Genomic DNA, 15,278 nt, shown 5'->3' with positions numbered 1-15,278 from the left:
CTCTCTTCATTGTGCCCATATCCTTCTGTTTCTTTTTCTTTTCTCTTTATCACCTACTTGATCCTCTTAGAAGTGCTTGGAATCTCAAATGAGTGTCAGGGGTTGTCTCGGGAATGGTCTCAGAAGTGCTATGCCTCTATGATTGTGCATTATGGCTCTGGGCACGGGTTCTCTTGGGCATGGTCTGGCCAGTAGTCCTATGTGGTTCCCTACTGGTGGTTGTTTCAGGCTAGCTCCCTGTCCAAGGCTCCTGGCAGAGGATTATCTCAGGATATCAATCACTCAGATTTTCATAGGTCAGAACACTGGTAGACATAGCCTCTCTCCTCTCTGCTATCTACTTAACATGTGATATAGAAGTCACACCTACCAAGTTTCTAAAGGCAGGGGACTTTTTAAAAGCTGGTCTCAAAACAAACAAGCTTAGAACACAATATTGTCACTGAATAGATGGTGAATAAGACTCCTTTTTCTTATGGAACATTTTCAAACAGAAGAGAGAATGTGGATCTTTTTCTTTAAGGAATATTTCTCACTAAAAAGTTTTAAAATAGATTTATCATAAATAGCTCTCAAACTTTCCCTCACCCTCCATTTTATTAAATATATCTGGCATATATCCTTTCAAGTTATAACAACGATGTTTAAGTGAAGAAATCATGTCTATTGGCCCTTCCTTATTCTGGCTAATAATTTGGCATTTATAAGTCATACAGTTATTTACATCTTTCAATAAGGATAAAAGTGTGTGAGTCATAGTGCCCATGTCTTATTTTTAAAAGCCAAACTTAAAAAAATGACACCTGTCCAAAGTAATTAAAACCGATAGAGATAAATATAATATAAAACACCTCTTAGTGTTGATCAGTGGGCTGCCAAGTGATATACCAGATTGCAAACAATATTATGTACACTTAATCCACTTCAAGTTGGCTTTTTATAGTTCTTTATTGCCTAATGTAAAGTACTGCGTAGTATGTACCTTTTATTTTCAAAGCCAAATAAATGCTTTTCTATTTATAAGTGCTTGGTTAAAGTCTGTTGAATGAAGGGGGGGGGGATCTCAAGCTCCTTGTTTGATTTATGTCAAGATTACAGTCATTATCACTCTAATAATCGAGATCATTTGGAACAGAACCTACAATTGCTATTTTAAGCAAGGGGATTTGAAGCAGGGGAATAGTAGTAGGAAGTTATCTGTGCACCCAGAGGACCATCTGACCTAAGTCTAGGGATATTGACTCCCACAGGAAACAGTGCAGCCACTGGCCCACAGAGCTGGGCAAAGGAGCCAATTTGAGCTGTCATGTATCTCCAGCAGAGACTTTAGTACTTAGTGGCTCCAAGGTGATGATCAGAGTTTTAAAGATGAGAGCTTCAAGACTAGCAGCTTTTTCTTTCTTTAAGGGGCCATAGTAAGGTCAATTCAATTCAGGTAGTACCAGAAGAATCAAGAAGTGAGGCCAGGTGTTGTCACTGAAGCAGCAGCAGGTCAAGTGGGGAAAGATACATTGACTAATTTTCAGAAGCAAATGTAAGGCTAGGGCTATAACTTAGTGGTGGAGTGCTTGCTCAGCATGGATGAGGTCATAGGTTCAATCTTAATCCTACCTGAAAAAAAAAATGGAAGGAAAGAAAATAGCGCATGTTGGTGCACTCTGAACAGAAATAAGGCCTAAGTGGCACAAGCAGAATTCAGTCTGAATCCTTGTGGGACACTTCGTGGTTTAAATCATCACCTGGAGAGCTACATCTAAGGTACAAGGACAGGCTATTGTCACTGCTGATCTGGACAGGGCTTACTAGCAGCTCAGTCCTACTAAATATTACAAAAGATTTCTGTGACTCTAGTTTTTTTGGCTTGTCTGGTTACTATTGACAGATAATAAACTGCCTTAACACTTGGTAGTTCAAAACAATGACTGTTCTATAACTCTCATAGATTCTGAAGATTCTGAAGATTCTTTCAGTCAGCCTGAAGTAGAGATGACATGCTTCCATCCAGTATCTGGAACCTAAATGGGGAGGACATAGAGGCTAGAGGCTAGGGAGACTGAGCAGTTGTACTCTAACACTGGCTGGTTCCTCAGCTGGTTTGATCAAAACCTATGACCTGACCAGAGTGTCTGAACATGTCTTCTTCTCATGGCCTGGCTTCTGTGTAAACTACTGGTCTTAGGCTAGAGTTGTATGTCTTCAATCACCCAATTCTTCTATAGTGGTGCAGTTCTCCAGCATCAATTTTATCTGTGAATCTGGCAGATTTGTCACTTATGGGTCAGTCTTTGAAGTCAAGTGTCTTTTCTACTATATGCTACCATAACTGAAATAGCCACAGACTTACTTTGTTTCAAGGTGCAGAGACTCCTTCCTGGTTGGATGTGTCATGATTATATGAAAGAGCTTATGCCTGTAAGCAGGTATCATCTGCAGGGATAAAATATTTTTAAAATACTTATCTCAAAAGTATTTTGAATATACAGAGATAGAGTCTTTCTGACAGAAGGACTAGATGGTATGACAAAGTGTCTTACACTTACAAATTAGTCTCCAAGGTCCAGATGTGCCATTGAGACCAGAGGATAGACGTTAGAAAATAGATTATTTTTATTCTTGCTGTTGTATTATAATTTCTTAAACATTTTACAAGTGCATGAAACTTAACAGACTTAAAAATGTAAGATTCTTTAATCTTCACTCACTATTGCACGAAAATGTGTACCCACTATGATAGGACTTCTATTCTTAAAAGAATAGAAATTTTAAACAAAGCAGAAATAGAAGTATAGGAGAAACCAACATAAATATTTATGATTAGATGTAGTGAATGTTGTAATTTACAGCCTGCATTTTTATTGCTGTAACATAACCTGCCCCAGTTGGGACAACTTCTGTGAGTTCTGGAGAAATAGTGTGTCTGAGCAAATGGAATTCTTCCACTTGTATACATACATATATATGTACACATACATATATGCATAATATCTACATGCATATAATGCATATATGTATGTGCACATATATGTAATATATATATACAATATATATACACATGAATTTACAGGTAAAAACCTTGAAGTACTGTTGAGCTTTGTCTTAGATGCCTCAGATTCTTGTTTATACCTGTCTCAATGTGTCAGGTTTTTAATGTTTACCGTTGGGAAAACAAATGAGTATCTGGAAGAAGTAGACATAACTTTCTCTTTGAATGAGTTAAATGTATGGAATTATACACTAATATTTTGTCTTGTTTTCTTTACATGTATTTGAGACATAAGAGGTGCCTACCAAAAACATTAAGGCTATTTCATTAGGCAAATGTTAGAATTCCAAAGAATATTAAAGTTTTTATAGAAAAGTAAAAGATTAGATTTTTAAATTTATTACAAAATAAATGAATGTATCTTACTGAAAGGGGTAAGTCAAAGTTAAGCACTAAATAATCAGTGGTATATCACATAGCCATTTTCTTTGAAATTGCTTCTTTTCTTATCACTATGAATTGGTAACAATGAGTTATGTATTTTAAAAGGACAGAAAATGAGAAACTATATATTTCCTTTATATAATGTATTTTCTATTTCTCCATACTTAAATGATTTCCATGGAATTGACATGATATCAAAATATTAAGGTAACATAGAGTAATATAAAATGGCAGTAGGAAATCAACTATAAAATAGAAACTATTGTTAATGCCTATTCATATAAGGAAGGCACTATATATTCAAATTGATACTAAGTAATGATAGATAAGGGGTTGCTTGTATGATGCCAGGGGAAAATTACATATTCTTTTTTAAGAAACCTAATTTATCTTAATTATGGTCATTGTCATTTTTGTACTTTTATTGGTTAGATAATACAAAAAGGGATTAAGGCTAGCAACGTTAGTTTTTCAGTGAAACTTAATACTCCCTTTATGTTCCCCCTGTCTGCTCTTTCTTATCCAGTAAAACTTCCCAAAGAAGTAAATAATAATTGCTTTTTTTTTACTTTTTAAAAATCTCCTCCTACACTGCTTCCTTGTTTCTCTTAGCAACCTGCTGAACAGCCTCTTCCTAAGATGTCAATTATATCCTAGTCCACAAGTCAGATATTAGGTTTCAACCTCCACTCCCCATGATTCTTGGTACTTCACAGCATGCCACGAACATCTTTTCTGTCTTGCTTTCTATGACACTATTATCTCCTTTTCTTTCTCACCTCTATAGATATTTATTCTTGGTCTTCTTGGTTGTAATATTTTCTTGTACATGGAATCCTGCCTTTTCTAAAACAGATGTATAATTCACATAGAGTGTGTTTTGCAATTTTTAAAGGGCCACTGGCTTTTAAGTACTCAAGAGGTTGTGTGGTTTAGTTTGGCTTTTGTTGCTATATATGAATGTTACATACTATTCGATAAAAAGGAATAGATATTTACCTAGCTCACAGTTCTGGAGATTGGGAAACCACATGTGTGGTTCCCACATCCCTTTGACAGGCAATTACATATAGAAAGGACAGCCAATCTTATAGAGTTAGACAGGCTTTACATCATAACACAACTACTGCCTAAGAGCTCCTATGCACGGACTGTGGGATGAACTAACCACTTTTTAGAAGCACTAACTCTATAAACATTTAATATGTTATTTTGAGGAGAAAGAAGGACAAACATGAATCTGAGAAGCAAGTACTCGAATCAGAATTGTGCAGTCATCACTATCTTATCCCATTCGAGTTCATCATCCCTCAGGGTCACTTGTACTCATAATCAGTCATACTCCATTCCCACTGCTGTTTTCTAGTGACCCCAAAGGCATTTCTGATAAAGGGATCCATTGATTCTTTACTTACCAAATGTTTTCAAGGCTTATCTGTGCTATAGCACATAGCAACACTTCTTGTTTTATAGACAAATTAAGAGAGCCTGAAAAAAAATACGATGGGAATGAATAGGGAGTTCAATATGAGTGTAAGTGAGATCCCAGAAGAAGGCTGAATAAAGTGAGAATGAAACTTCAGCTATAACCTTTACGAATTTGTGGAATAAGGTTAAAGTACAAATCCAAAAATCTCAAGAAACTTGCAGAACACATATAAAATGAATATCTAGAGTTAAAGTTGCAAATATCAAATATAAAAATTAATCTTAGAAGTAACCAGAAGAGGCAGCAATTTTACAAACAGAAAAATTACTTTATATTAATTACTAGGAACAAATAATATCTTGTAACAACCTTAAATAGTGAATATTAAAATAAAGAAACATGATTTAAAGACTGAAAGAATTGCCACTGAATTTATACTATAAAACACAACAGAATACTAAATTATACTTTAGAAAATTCTTCATGTAAATGAAGCTTTTTTCCAGATGGCAATGAAAGCCCTATAACAACAAAAGGAAAATGTCATGAATGATAAACTGATATATAGCTACTTATAAATCTATTTGCATTCTCTTTTATCTGAATTTCTCCAAAGAAATAGGATATTTGAAAACAAAAGTTATAATGCTAATTCTGGCCAGGGAAGCAGATCAGTGCCTTGTTTAGCCATCATAGAGAAGCTTCCTCCTGCAGTAGATGGGATCAAATACAGAGACCTACAGGTAGACATTACACTGAGAGTGAGAGACTTGGAATACTCAGCCCTGAAGGGATGTCTTCATACCATCCCTTCCCTCGGGTGTGTGTGTGTGTGTGTGTGTGTGTGTGTGTGTGTGTGTGTGTGTGTGTGTGAGAGAGAGAGAGAGAGAGAGAGAGAGTGTGTGTGTGTGTGTGTGTGTGTGTGTGTGTAAAGGAACCCTGTAGAAGAGGAGGGAGAAAGAGCACATCAGTCAGAGTGGTTGGAGGAGGCCAAGGAAACAAGACTCCCTACATTAACATTATCCAGGCACATATGAGCTCACAGAGATGGAGACAGCAGGTATAAGGCCTGCACAGGACTGTATCAGATGGGATCACAGAGCTGAAAGGAGAAGTAAACATGCTCCCATCTCTAATCCAGAAGTTACCTACGACTGATAATCACTTGCAAATGAAAATCTAGTTTCTTGAAGAGAATATGATTGGGGAAGCAAACTACTCTTAAGGATAGGCTGCATGGCCGTCAGTAGGTGGTCAATAGAAAATAAACACAACAGCATCTTTGGATGTTCCTTGTCTCACAACGTCCTGTTAGGACTTTTTCCTTTCCTTAAAAAACTTACCATTTGTCTTGTTTACATATTCATTCTCTCTCCTTCCGACCCTCTCTCTCCCCTCTCTCCCTCTCTCCCTCTCTCTCCCTCTCTCCCTCTCCCTCACGCCCCCTTCTTACTCTCTCTCACTACAGGTATTTTGAGTATATATCATGACTTCCAGTTTAATGTTCTTATGGGATTCCAGAGTGTGTGAACAAGGGGGTCTCTGCATGTATATCTGTCTCTTGTTCTTTTTCTTGAGCTCTTTTCCTCCTCTTTGTTTTGGCCTATTCCAATATGTTAGCTTTTTATTTTTATTATGTTTATTCTGTTATATTACTGTTCTCTAGAAGCCTGTTTGTTTTTTAATAAAAGACAGAAAGGGGTAGATTTGGATGGAAGGAGAGGTGGGAAGGAACTGAGAGGAATAGAGGGAGTGGAAACTGCAATCACACATATTATGTGGGAAAAGCATCTACTTTCACTAAACAGAAAAAGAAAAAACATAATACAGTTCTGTAGGTTTTATACTCAATCACATCTATCTGCATTGACAGCTACATTTATATCTTCTGTCTATATCTACATACACGTATGTGGAGAGAGAGAGAGAGAGAGAGAGAGAGAGAGAGAGAGAGAGAGAGAGAGAGAGAGACAGAGACCTGGGGAGTACATGAAGTCACGCTGTTCTAAGTTCTTTACATTTCACCAAAGTACTTGGAGTATCTAAAGAAACAAACTGTAACCTACAGAGTAGATAAAGAAAAATGCACAAAGATCAAGGGGACCTGAGCGTCTTGAAGAGGTGCTTCATTCTGAATTAGAACATGGAAACTACAAGATGAGGATGGTACCAGAAGGTAAAAAAAAAATCATTCAAAACATTATGGACAGCTATGGGAAATGGAGCACATTTTAGTAATATAACAAAATGTTACTTTAACATTTCTAAGTCCTTGAGCATAGTACTCTGCAATAAATAAATAAATAAACAAATACATACATACATACATACATACATACATACATACATACATACACAAACAGGAGAGAGTTACACTGCAAAAGCAATGAACCAATCTCAAGGTTCTCAATTGCCAGAGAAAACAATGTGAACAACTATAGTTACAAGATTAGTACTCAGTGAATCAAACAAAGCTCATGCTAGTGTAAGTATGTATTTTTAATAGTGATTAATAAGAAGGAATATCTATTTTTATAAAATAATCCCAGTTGATAAATGTAGGCTGAATAAAAGCATACAGCAGTTCTGTGGTATTCATTCAAATAACAGTTCAACCTAAATAAGAGGAAAAAAAGAAAATTCTTTAATTAAGGGACATTACACAAAATAATTAATACTTTTGAAATATGTCAAGGCAAGAACTATCATAGACTTTTCATGTCTTTGTACTAATGTCTTTTATCTACCTTGAATTTATTAAATCATTGACAACTCCGTAGTCATATCAGTAAAGCTAAACCTGTCACTTTCAGAAACTGATAGAAAAAGAGTGGAGACCACTTGCTGGATCACTGTGCAGTGGCTGCTATGAAATCTTTTAAAGACAATTCCATTCTACTTTTATTTTTCTCGGGACCTATTCATTCTAATTTTATCAACAGAGGCAGCTGAGAATTATTTTGTGGTAGACTCATCAAATCTTGGTGGCCTTGTTGACATTTGATTAGAACTATGGGAGGAATAAGCATGGCAGTTAGCATGAAACGTGAAGTAGCAGGAAACATTAAAAACTGCCCATGTACTCCAGTGTGTATGAGGGAGTTTTGTTAGCATTTATTGACACTTCACTTACAAGAGCAGTTGAGGTGGTTCAGGATGTTGAGGCCTGAGGTTTAAGTTTTCCTTTTAAAGTTAGTTTTCTAAGCATACAAAGGAGTTTACTTAAACGTGACATTTTCACATACTTTTATGTGTGCATTGTTTTTGTGTTTATGTAAGTGTAATACACATGGGTGTATAGAAGAAGGGTGCACAAACTCATAAAGACACATGCAAAGAAGAGGAAGACATCACATACCTTGTTCTGTCACTTTCTGCTTTACTCTTTAAGACAAGTCCCTCTCTTAACTTGAAGCCTGTAGATTATATCAGGCTAGGAGATTAATAAACTGTAATAATTGTGCTTCTACATGCACAGTGTTGGTGTTACAGGCACACATAGCCATGGCCAGATTTTACAGGAGTGTTGGGGATCTGAACTCAGGTCCTCACACTTGAGGTTTTTCTCTTACCTATCAAAGCCATCTTTACAGAGCGTCAGTATGCCTTTTGAAAAAAATTATCCCACTTTAGCCCTTAAAGTGTTAGCCATTTAACACTTTTGGTGTCTTCATATGTAGAGCAAATTCCTGTATATTTAAAAGTAACCTACTCTTTCACTAATTGAAGGATAGCAGAGGGGCTAGATGGGAGAGATTGGAAGGAGGAAGGGAAGTAGAAATGTTGTATTATTTTATAATCTAAAAAACGTAAGAGGATATTATTCCACATAGGAAAGTCTATACCAGAATAGGGCCCTATTTACATCACTAACATAATCTTATGATATAGATTTTACCTGTATGCTGAGTTCACTCTAAGTAACGTTCAGAGATTATCCATGTTTCCTACAAATGATAAAGCTTTGTGTGAATAAATTTGAGAGGAATTAAACAAAACTGCCACCAATTCTTGTGGAAAACCTACCGATTTTCTTGCATGGTGATACATTTAAATATTTAGTCAAACTATCATTTGAGTATTGGCTTCAAAGAATAGGTCCAATATTAGTGCATTTACAAATCAGTGGATTGAAAAATTCCACTAAGGATAGGCATGTTTTGCCTGGGGTGGCCAGATAGAAGAGAGACATCTAAGCTGACCCCATGGTAAATACCACTGTCCACACCAGATGTCTATTTTATTTCCCCTTCTCATTGAGATTCAAGTATTCTCCCTTGGATATTACTTGTTACTTAGCTTTTTTGGGTCTGTGGATTGCAGCATGGTTTTTCTGTACCTTAGGGCCAACATCCACTTATAAGTGAGTACATATTGTGTTTGGGTGTCTGGGTCTGGGTTACCTCACTCAGAATATTTTCTAGTTCCATTCTTTTTCTGGAAAATTTCATGATGTCTTGTTTTGAATAGCTGAGTAATGGTGTATTGTATGAGAGCACCATTTATTTGAATGCAGTATCACTTGAGTTTTTTTTTGTCTTAGCCATTTTGACTGGTATAAGATAGAATCTCAGAGTCAATTTGATTTGATTTTTCCTGATTACTAAGGTTATTGAACATTTTAAGTGCTTCTAGGCCATGAAAGAAAGAAAGAAAGAAAGAAAGAAAGGAAAGGAAGGAAGAAAGAAAGAAAGAAGGAAAGAAAGAAAGAAAGAAAGAAAGAAAGAAAGAAAGAAAGAAAGAAAGAAAGAGTATTTACAAGATTTGGACTGTATTCCCCCTCTCTCTCCCTTCCTTTCCGCTTTTTTGTTTCTCCTGTATTCCTAGAATACGGAAGGTCTCTTTCTGTATTTTCTCAAGTCTCCCAAGTCCTAGAACTATAGCTGTATACGAACATGCACTATTGAAAAGTTAAATCTAGTCTAGTTTGTGTTTGAACCATGAGGCTGTGGTAGAGAACAGGAGACCATGTCGAGAATGATTAAGTCCTGCTTGTATATGAGAAATTAAACTTACATCTAAAATAGAAGCTGAGATACATCATATATTTCACAGATAGCATAACACACACACATATATGTATGTATTATACAAATTCTTTATGTTGTCTTTTAAGAATGTGTATTAAAAAACACTTTTATTTTCCCAAACTATCTGAAAAATATTCTTGAGTAGGGTGTAATTTAAAGAACACAGAATAGAAATAAGTTATTGGGAATTCTTTTTTTAAAAAATTTTACCTTGAAATCAGAAGAATTAACATTTCAGGTATTTAAAAGATGCTAACTAATGGTAGAACTATGAGCAACATTGCTTATTTTATACAAACGACAAACCACCTTTCAACTTCTATAATTAACAACAGTTAATTTATTCATAATTAAAATAATTACTTCTGGTTCTGTTTCACAGAGATGACAGTCAATGCTTTGTAGAGTCAATCATAGGAAAATGCCTTCTCCTGGGTGGGCTCTACTACATTAAGAGCCCCACCACTGATGAGAAAGTGTAACTAGGGAAAGTGTGACCCATGTTCAAGCATACTAAGTAACTTTATTGTAAGACTCACAGCTTTCACAGTTTCTATGTTTAAATAAAACCACTGAGAGATTTTAAAGTATATTAGGAATTATTCTACCTTATTTTAGAGAGTCAATTTTGTGTGTGTGTGTGTGTGTTTGTACTTAACATTTTATTTTAGGAGATTATTTTCCTATTTGTTTGTTTTTTCTTTATTTTATTCTTTTTTTATCTTTATTAACTTGAGTATTTCTTATTTAGAGAGTCAATTATTAATCAGTTGTTGGCCATCACAGAACATTCTTTGGCTTTGTAAATGTTAAGTATTCTCTCTCTTTCTCTCTCTCTCTCTCTCTCTCTCTCTCTCTCTCTCTCTCTCTCTCGTTCCTCTTTTTATTTTATTGGGTATTTTCTATATTTACGTTTCAAATGCTATCCCCTTTCCCGGTTTCCCCTCCTCAAACCGCCTATCCTATACCCCTCCCCCTGTTTCTATGGGGTAACCCCCAATCCTTCCCTCCTCCCCGCCTTGACATTCCCCATACTCTGGGGCATGTAGCTTTCACAGCACCAAGGGCCTCTCTTTCCATTGAAGACCAACAAGGTCATCCTCTGCTACGTATGTGATTGGAGCCATGGGTCCTCTTTGGTTGGTGGTTTAGTACCTGGCAGTTCTGCTGGGACGGGGGCGATGGGGTGGTGTCTGGATGGTTGATATTGTTGTTTTTCCTATGGGGTTGCAAACCCCTTCATTTTCTTCAGTCCTTTCTCCAACTCCTCCATTGGACACCCCATTTTCAGTCAAATGGTTGGCTGCGAGAATCTGCATCTGTATTTGTCAGGCTTTTGCAGAGCCTCTCAGGAGTTAGCTATATCAGGTTCCTGCCATCAAGCACTTCTTGACATCTACAATATTGTCTGGGTTGCCTGTAAATGGGATGGATCTCCAGGTGGGGCAGTCTCTGGATGATCTTTCCTTCAGTCTCTGCTCCACACTTTGTCTCTTTATTTCCTCCCTTGAATATTTTGTTACCCCTTCTAAGAAGGACTGAAGTATCCATACTTTGGTCTTCCTTCTTCTTGAGCTTCATGTGGTCTGTGAATTCTATCTTGGATAATCCGAACTTTTGAGCTAATATCAACTTAACAGTGAGTTCATACCATGTGTGTTCTTTTGTGACTGGGTTACTTCACTCAGAATAATATTTTCTAGTTCCAACGTTTCATTTCACTTATCCATTTAGTGTATCTTGAGTATCATTATAAGTCAAAATACTGGTCCAGATACTTTGAATAAAGAGCCAGAAAAAATATGCTAAGAGATATGGAGATCATTAGATTTCCTAGTTTATGTTTCAAACAGGTGACTGTGCTTACCTTGGAAAGAGTAACAGAGTACAGCAAGAGTGCTCATGTAGAAGCCTGGGTGAAGAATAGCAATATCTTGGACCAGGAAAGAAAGGGAAGATAAAGGCATGCCAGAATTTAGAGCCAGAAGCATCAATGTTCTCTCTCTGTGTCTCTGTGTCTCTGTCTCTGTGTCTCTGTGTCTCTGTGTCTCTGTTTCTCTCTCTCTGTTTCTCTCTCTCTCTCTCTCTCTCTCTCTCTCTCTCTCTCTCTCTCTCTCCCATCTTGGTACCATCCTACATATTACTATGTCTGGTTGTATTAATGCTTCCCCCTTTTAATTTTTACCTTCTAAAGGAGGCAGAAGAATATCGTGAGTAAGAGTATTGTCTCACTATCTCTAGGCTGTGAGAATGTGAGAAGTTACACTTTCTGTATTTCAATTAAATAGAGATGAAAACATAGTGTCTACCTCATGCTCTTGTGAAGATTAAACAGGTTGATACACAATAGGCCCTTGGAATAGTACTAAGCAAAGAGGGCACTCAATAATTGTGATCCATGATTATAATCATCATGATGAAACATTCAATGTAAGGGTTATTCATGAGTACTCTTGGACAAATGTTCTGATTCAATATCTTGTGATAACCTAGATTTCAAATTGTATTAAACTCTTACCAAGTATTTAAAAATAATGTAGAAGACTAAAATTGTATACACAGATGTGAGCAGGCCTACTTTCACTTAATAGGAGAGGAGATAGACAAGAAAGGGTACATGTACAGGCAATTAGGTAGATTTCATGGCAGAGAAATATTCACCCAGAACAATATTTACTAGGTTCTCATTATACTATGTGTCCTTAGCTTAAAAAATATGCTTGCCATCCTAAACAAAAATCTTTTTGCCATCCTGGAACCACTTTCTAGAGAATTTGAGGGAGGAGAGGGAGCTAGCCAAGACAAGTGTATGAGGGAAGAGATGAGAATGACTCAAAATGAAATAGAAAAAATGAATGCTCTAAGAAAATTCCATATAGGCTTTTGCTATGCTAAGTTTATATAATGGGGATTTTAAATAAATTTAAAATGTATGTAATTTTCCCCAAGTTATATGATTTCTCCGGCAACATTATTTTTTCAAGGTAGATTGTTATTGGGATGACTTGCAAATGCATCATTTTAGGAATGGCCCACCCAATCTAATGTGGTTTGCATCAGTGATGAGGAGAGGGAGTGTTTGAAGGGATGAGGTGCCGGAATGAGCTGATGAAAAGAATACGAGATCTATGCAAGGTACCTGGAAGTCCCAGTAGAGGACAAAGAGGGTGACTAAAGGTTATTAGCTGTTGCCAGAGAGGGCTGACATTGATGTCTTTATTGGTTGAAACTACTACAGGCAATATAACTCGGCGAAATTGAAATAATTTTGAGGGAAGGTTATGAATCTTGGACTCGCAAGTGATGAATGGGTTCCCAGAAGTCTTTGAAACAACTGTGAATGGTTGCAGAGTCAGCACTAAAGGGAGGAAGTGAACCTGAAGCTCCAGATGAGACATCTGCCAAGCCCATATGCCTGAGGGGAGCAAGCCACACACCAGGATCTTCCTCAATCCCAGCTAAATGTTGCTAGGCAGACATTAGGTTCAGCATTGCAGAGGGTATATGCATTTTTCCAGACAAGCCAATGTACATTTATCTTACATAAAAGTCCTCAACTTTAAACGTTAGAAACTAATTTGATCTTGGAAAGATACTGGGAGACACAAATCAAATGTAAACTTGTACCAGATTTGATGCACAGATAGTCACACTGTCATCACCGAGCCAAAGCCTTCAGTGATTGAAGAATAAGTTGGGCTCAAGTATGTGAACTCTGAGGTGGTGAGGAGCAAATGTTATGTTAGGCAAGCAACCCTATCCTCAGGACATTCAAGAAAAAGCAAGGCTGCTCTATAATCATGTCTAAATACTTACAAAGCATAAGCATTCCCTGAAGAAAATGACGAAACATTTTCCTGTGTTAGCTAACAACTGTGTTGTTGTCTACTACATATTTACCCATTTTTCATACCTTCCAAATAATAGATATGATTTACTAAGATAACTTTATAAAATATTTGTACTTCTGGATTGCTTCCAATTTAGAATAATGTCCTGCCAACATGGACATCCCCAGGACATTCTCCAATCCTTGAACAGAGAGATCAAATTCTGTGACTCCTCACTGAGAAACCTCATGGGTATGTGTGGTCTATCAGTTCCTTCTTCAGAGCAAATCAATAAGCTCAACTCTGTCCAAGTACAGCAGTGTCCTGTGGTCTTTGGTCAGAGGGTATTGGCCTAAGGGTTTAATCTTACAAAATTTTATCTCTTGTTGTAACATGCAATTTCTCACTGCTTCAATTACTGAAAGAACTTAATATAAAATACAAACATTGTCAAAAGAGGTAAGAGGGATAGCTTTCATTTTTAATATGGTTTGGGGGATCTTTCAGCTTTTCTTTGTGTGTAATGATTTGACAGATAGCACTGGTCTAGAGAAATGAAGGGTTTCTGGATAGATCTTCACCATACCCAATTTCTTGGCAAAAAGAGTTCCATTGGAACTTCCTTCTTTCATATCTGCCATCAATTCATTTGGATAACCTTAAAAAAAGGCTAAGGTAAAAGGAAAGGCAGTATGTTGTAACATTAAATAAATGATACTTTTAAGCTAGTAAGATGTATTAAATAAGAAAACTCATTTCTTCCTCCATTGAACTGCAAATTTTGACTACTTTGTATATAAAGCATTTTTTCTAGTTATTGGAGGTAGAGTGATGAAGGAGGCAGTTAGTTTATAATCTTTTGAGGATCAGTATGAGCAATGAGAAGACAGTTGAATACATGAATAAACCATAACAAGTAGAAGGAAATTCTGTGAAAAATATAAAGCAAGTTAAAACACCAGAGATGATTGAGGGGAACTAGAGAGCTAGTTTTGATGAGATACATGGTAAAGGGGACATTTGAATAGACTTGAATGTACCATATAGGTCTGGGTAGACTTATGAGCCTAGTTACAGAAAGTCACTGCATCTGGGGAGACCGAAGCCTGGGATGAATATGGAGATTGAAAAGGTAGGCAAGTGACAGAAGAGTTGTTATGTGCCATGGCAAGGACAGTACTTTGTTTTTTTTTTTTTGTTTTTTTTTTGTTTTTTTTTTATTAACTTGAGTATTTCTTATATACATTTCGAGTGTTATTCCCTTTCCCGGTTTCCGGGCAAACATCCCCCTCCCCCCTCCCCTTCCTTAAGGGTGTTCCCCTCCCAACCCTCCCCCCATTGCCGCCCTCCCCCCATAGACTAGTTCACTGGGGGTTCAGTCTTAGCAGGACCCAGGGCTTCCCCTTCCACTGGTGCTCTTACTAGGATATTCATTGCTACCTATGGGGTCAGAGTCCAGGGTCAGTCCATGTATAGTCTTTAGGTAGTGGCTTAGTCCCTGGAAGCTCTGGTTGCTTGGCATTGTTGTACTTTTGGGGTCTCGAGCCCCTTCAAGCTCTTCC

At 36.9% G+C, this 15,278-nt stretch overlaps 1 non-coding gene across 1 annotated transcript; it reads right to left on the bottom strand.

The window, feature by feature from the left end:
• Window positions 1-262: 262 nt before the first annotated feature.
• Window positions 263-388, bottom strand: LOC120094006 (small nucleolar RNA SNORA17). The gene has a single exon (XR_005487700.1). It is a non-coding gene; the product is annotated as a small nucleolar RNA SNORA17 (small nucleolar RNA).
• Window positions 389-15,278: the final 14,890 nt, after the last annotated feature.

This window comes from Rattus norvegicus, chromosome 7 (genome assembly GCF_036323735.1).
Source record: "Rattus norvegicus strain BN/NHsdMcwi chromosome 7, GRCr8, whole genome shotgun sequence".
Taxonomy (NCBI): Eukaryota; Metazoa; Chordata; class Mammalia; order Rodentia; family Muridae; genus Rattus; species Rattus norvegicus.
Note: the sequence above shows the minus strand (reverse complement) of the source record. Positions and strands in the feature narration are given on the sequence as shown.